Below are 5932 nucleotides of genomic sequence, written 5' to 3'. Positions count from 1 at the left end.
CATGACATTGGAGTGCATTTTACTGCTGTCTTTTCTCATACAACACTCGATGCTAACATTTCTCATGTGAGATGTAGGATGTAGGGGGCTTTCCCCACACACCATGCCCTACAGCTGAGCTCAGGTCTGTCACTGAATCCGAGGAGAGAGCGAACAATCCTTCAGGTTAATGACTCATCAGGATATTGCTCAGATGCCAGTCACGATGACTTGGTGGTGACAGGCCATACATTTGGATTACCTGCATTCCCTTCTTTGTGTTTAGCTAATCTGTCACAAAATTAGGGGACATTTGACTTACACCCACTGTCTCATGAATGATGGGCAACATAGACAGTCCTCCTCATTTCCCCCTCTCCCTTCCTCCTCTCCCTTCGCTCTCTAATCCTTTCCTCCTGATTCTTCTCTCATGAAATCGAAAAAGCTATCCCAGGCCCTCTGACTGGTACAGTGTTTGCAACTCTGAGATGACATGTAATCCCAATTTCATGCATGTCCTATGCATGTGTATATGCATATTTAAAAGGCCAGGAAAATGTATAGCTAAACAAAAACAGTGATTACCTCTAGGCTGAATACTAGCCAGGCGGTGATGATGGACATCTTTAATCCCAGCACTCAGGAGGCAGAGGTACGAGTATCTCTGCGAGTTTGAGGCCAGCCTACAAAAAACAAAAACAAGAACAAACACAACAACAAAAACCAACCAGAAATCTCACAGCCTTTTCCTAAGAAGAAGGCTGTTCCTTTTTTAACCCTTCACAGGAGACTCAATAGACACAGTCTTCCCTTGATACTTACAGAGTCTAGGTCCGAGACACCGAGGGGAAGTCTTCATGTGCAGTGATGTAGGGGCCTGGGGAGATGACTCAGAGGGTGAGAACTGTGCAAGCATTAGGACCTGAGTTCGAGTTGAAGCACCCACAGAAAAGGTTGGGTATGGTCATGTAAGCACCTGTGAGCCCAGTGTCTCAAAATGGAAAGTGGAGAAAATGACAGGGCCTTGCTGGTTGCTGAATTACCCCCAAGTTGAATGAGAGAGCTTGTCTCAAGGAAAGGACGCAAAGGGTGACAGAACAGGACTTGCAGTTCCCGCTCTTGAATTTGCTTGTGTGTGTGCACCCACAGACGCACACCCTATAAGTAAAAACAGAAGAATAAAGTCAAAAGAATGGGGCAGAGGACCAGGAGGGGACATTTCGGATGGTTATGATTGAAATGGTTGTATACTTATATAAAATCACCAAGGAATAAATCAAAGGAAGGGTGGAATGAAACATTATTTGCATGTGCCCAGGGTCCTCCTGTGTTCTTGAAATCACATCTCCATCACTCACCATAGATAATGTAGCATTAATGATGCAGAATAATAAAGAACTCCATCTCGTGTGGGAAATATTGACAAGGGGGAAAGCAAACATGTTTAGTGCAGATTATTTTTCAAACATTTCCAAACCATTCTTGGCTTCATGTTTGTGAAGAACTGACTACATATTTAATGTCGCATTGACTGTATGTTTAAATGTTTCTTTTACAAATGAAAAAGTCCTACCACTCAGTTCCCTGACAGTGAAACTCAGATTACCTCCTCTGCTCCCATTCTGACTGCCTGGCCATCTAGAGTCTGAGTTCTCGGTCTCCTACACTTCCTGTGTCCTTCTCTCCCCCGGATTCCAGAAGCCACCACTTTGGTGTTCCTTCCTTGTTTGTGTAGACATGGATTTCTCACAAGAAGGGTTGAAGAATGGCTGCGCTGGCCTAGTTTCTATAACTTGCTCTTTTCCAGTTTTCGTGTGTGTGTGTGTGTGTGTGTGTGTGTGTGTGTGTGTGTGTGTGTGTGTGTGTGTGTGGTTCCCCATGCATATGTGAGGTTGCAGCACATAGTGGCAGATGTCTGGAATCAGACTTCATCAATCTTCTATCTTAATCATTGAGGCAGGGTCTGTCAATCAAGCCCAGAACTCCGCCCTTGGCTAGTCTTGCTAGACAGGTCACTCTGGGTACCCTGTCTCCATCCTCAGCGGCTAGACATTGCAGGTGTGCCAGCTTGATCAGCTAGCATTTAAGTGGGTCCCAGGGGGTCTGAGTTCTGCTCCTCAAGCTTATGCAGCAAGATCTCAACTCCAGAGTCATCTCCCTTCCTGCTCCTTATTTTCTGAGATGCCTGTCTCACTAGCTTACCCTGTTTGTTAGACAGATGGCCAGCAGGTTCATGGGAGCTGCCTGCCTCTACCCTCAGCCCTGGGGTTACAGACACTCACATTGACACGCCTGGCCTTTTCCAAGGATGTGGGAATCTGTACTCATCCTCACAAGCCTGTGGCCAGCAGTATCCTCACTCATTCTATGCTTAAGTTTTATATCAGTGTGTGAACTGGTATTCTTAGCATTTTAAAGGTCTAAAATTTTAACAATGGGAGAATTCAAAGTAGCAAGGAGACTGTGGATGTCCTGAGCCACCCACTTTACTTACAAATGCTTGAAATTCATTTGGAAGAGAGGGGTAAAGGAGAGGAGGAGGGAAGGGGGACGGAAGGAGGAAGAAAGAGAAACAAAGGAGAAATGGGAGGGAATGAAACAAGAAACAAAGAGGGCATATCCCATATATTTCTGTGAGTACATTTACACACGCATTCACCCCTCCAAATGCGCGCGCGCACACACACACACACACACACACACACACACACACACACACACAGAGAGAGAGAGAGAGAGAGAGAGAGAGAGAGAATAAATATGTAATAAAATTTAAGTCACAAATATTAATCATATCTTCATTATTATACATATACATTGCTTATTTAAATTAGTCTCTCTCTCTCTCTCTTTTTACTTTAACACAGCATAGCATGGAATTTGGAAGATGAGCGTTCTGGGTTCCCAATAAAGTTACCCAGTTACAGTTGGTCAAATTTCTGATATCCGTAGAAAATCAATGATAAGATTTATAACCATAGGAAAGCTGAGACTCCTTTAAAGCTGTGTCTGGAGACAGAACTGACAAAACAGGTGGGCGCTGCTGAGACAGCTTCTGGCATCAGGATCTCTGCAGATTGGCCAGGAATCCTAGTCTGAGAAATCCCTTTCCCTGCCCCATCAAGGTGACAGCTTAGACTCCGCTCTGCTGTTCAAATCATTAAACAGAGAAAATTCTAGGACATGTCAGTTTCTCTGGACCTTGGGACAGTCTTAGAGCTTTGTCCAAAGAGCTGTGAGTTTCCTTTCCTACATGCACTGGGCTTTCATTGGAAGAGACCCTAGCAGGGTCTCAAGGATGGAGCCCACAGAACACGGTTTTTCCATAGTGAGGAGCTCAGTAGAGACTCTTTGTAAAGGCTCTTGGTTGGGCTGAGGTCACAAGAAGCCACAGTATGACCAACTATAGACCTAACTATAGGATCAAAGCAAGGAGCTGGTGAGAAAGTATGATGGGTAAAGGGGCTTTCTGTCATATCTGTAAAAGCCTCCAGAAAGTCTCAGAAGAGGAGGAGGAGGATGGGAAGGAGAAGGAGGAAGAGGGAAAGGAGAATGGAGATGAAAAGGAAGATGAAGAAGAGGAGGAATGGGAGGAGGAAAACGAGGAGGAAGAGGAGAAGGAAAGTCTCCAAAGTGAGCTAGCTACAGAACCACACACACACCTTGTTCACAGCAGCCAGTGAGTGGAATCACCCCAGGCACCCCTCAGCAGATAAAGAAAATATGGTACGTATACGTAGAGTTTTACTCAGCTGTGGAAGGAATGAGATTATGTCATTTGTAGCCAAGTGAACGGAAGCAGAAGCCATTGCTGTAAACTAAGCAGGCCAAACTCAGAAATACTGTGTTTTTTTCTCCTTTGTGGAAGCAAAGAGGAGAATAAGAGATGGAAAAGAAAACCAGAGACATAGAAAAGGAATAAAAGACAGGGCATGGGAGTGTAACAAAAAACCCACAAAACATTAGGCTTGTGGGTTTTACATTAAGATCTTTGATGATTTGTGAAATGGGATTTTGTACAGGGTGAGAGATACAAATCAAACTTCATTCATCTACATGTAGCACCCAATTTTCCTAGCAACATTTATAGAGGATGCTATCTTTTCCCCCCGAAGTATTTTTGGGGGTATATTTGTCCAGAAAAAAAAGTAATGTGGCTATTTCTGTGTGGACTTATTCCTGGGTCTTCTATTTCTATCTGTTTGTCTGCATGTCTGTTTGGAGACAACACCATGTTGTTCTGGTTGCTACAGCTTGTACGACAGTCTCTCCCTTTGTTTCCCCTTTCTTTTCTTTCTTTTTTTTTCTTTCTTTCTATTTTTTGCTGTTGTTGTTGTTGTTGTCCTCGTGGTGCTGCTGCTGGTGGTGTGGTTTTGTTTGTTGTTTTGCTTTGAGTCAGAATCTCACTATGTAGGCTTGAGTGGCCTTGAACCCACAAAAGTCCACCTGCCCCAGCCTCTTCCCCATGACCCAACCACTGGGGAGCAAAGGGTTTATTTCCTTATTTCTGCTCAAATGCCCTGAGCAGCATCTATCATAAAGGGAAGTTGGACAAGAATGCAAGGCAGAAATCTTGAGACAAAAATTGAAAAAGAGGCCCTGGAGGGATACTGCCTACTGCCTTGCCCCCTGGTTTTCTCAGTTTGTTTCCTTAAACAACTTGGGACCATGTACCCAGGACTGGCACTGCCCATCATGAACTGGACCCTACTGTGTCAGCCATCAATCAAGAAAATGAGCCAGAGGTTTGCCACCTGACAAGCTGGTAGAACCATTTTGTCAAATGACTCTGTTTAGTCCCCTTGACATAACAGTAGCCATCACAGTATGTAACACCATGACTGTCTAGGAAATATCTTTATGAAACATGTCAATACACATAATGGATATACATTAATAAAATTTTTATGTTAGAAAAGCAAATATGATCAAAGGCATGACATGTGTGAAAACCATACTAGAATTATTTACTCTGCATAATTAATAGGTTATTAAGACATTTTATCTTTGGATGTATGTACACGTGTATGTGTGCCTGTGTGTTCCAGTGTATGAAACAGAAGGATTACTGTGGTTTGTTGGCTGCCATTCTGGCTCCAGGTTTAGTGAAATGTTGTCTCTCAAAGGAATTAGGCAGGCAACAGGGCAAGACTTCTGACCTCCATATGGCATGGCCCCCCCAACTCCACAACCACCACACACACACACACACACACACACACACACACACAGAGAGAGAGAGAGAGAGAGAGAGAGAGAGAGAGAGAGGAGAGAGAGAGAGAGAGAGAGAGAGAGAGAGAGAGAGAGAGAGAGAGAGACTGGTGTACTGACTATCTGAGGCTGAAATCCCTTGAGGATATGTGTGTAAATTTTTGAACATACATAGAGGGTTAGATTAAGTGCCATAAAGAGCCATCCGGCATTCTCCCCGACCAGTCCACTCTTTAGAAAGGGCTGTCCTTCACACACCAAGGCTGACACAGAGCCTTGACCACCACAGCCTGTGACTGGGCTGCCCTGAACCTGTGTAAACACCCTGAAATGGCCCCTATCTCCCCCCAGCCTGACGGCCCCATATATCTCTTAGTGACAGCCTGGAGTTTACTCCTCTAGTCAGAGACCTATCCATCTAGCTGTTCCTTCCCGAATATACTTCTCTTTGTCTAAAATGTGTAGAAGTGCCCTGCTTTAGACTTCACTCTCTGGTGAAAACTTCCATAAATGTGTGACTTTACTGATACTTGTGGGGTTTTGTGCGTTAATTAGGCTTGTGTGAACTAGGGATCCTAGACTCAAACAGCCCACAGGAGTAAGGATAGAATGTGCTGGAGATCATTTATTTCTTGCCTTCTGTGTATTTTACCAATATTTCTTCCTCCCTCCCTCCTTCCCTCCCTCTCCCTCTCCATCACTCACATCGTTCCTTCCTTCCTTCCTTCCTTTCTTCCTTCCT

Source organism: Micromys minutus (assembly GCF_963924665.1).
Source record: "Micromys minutus genome assembly, chromosome: 30".
NCBI lineage: Eukaryota > Metazoa > Chordata > Mammalia > Rodentia > Muridae > Micromys > Micromys minutus.
The sequence above is the reverse complement of the archived record's forward strand: the minus strand, read 5'-3'. Positions refer to the sequence as shown.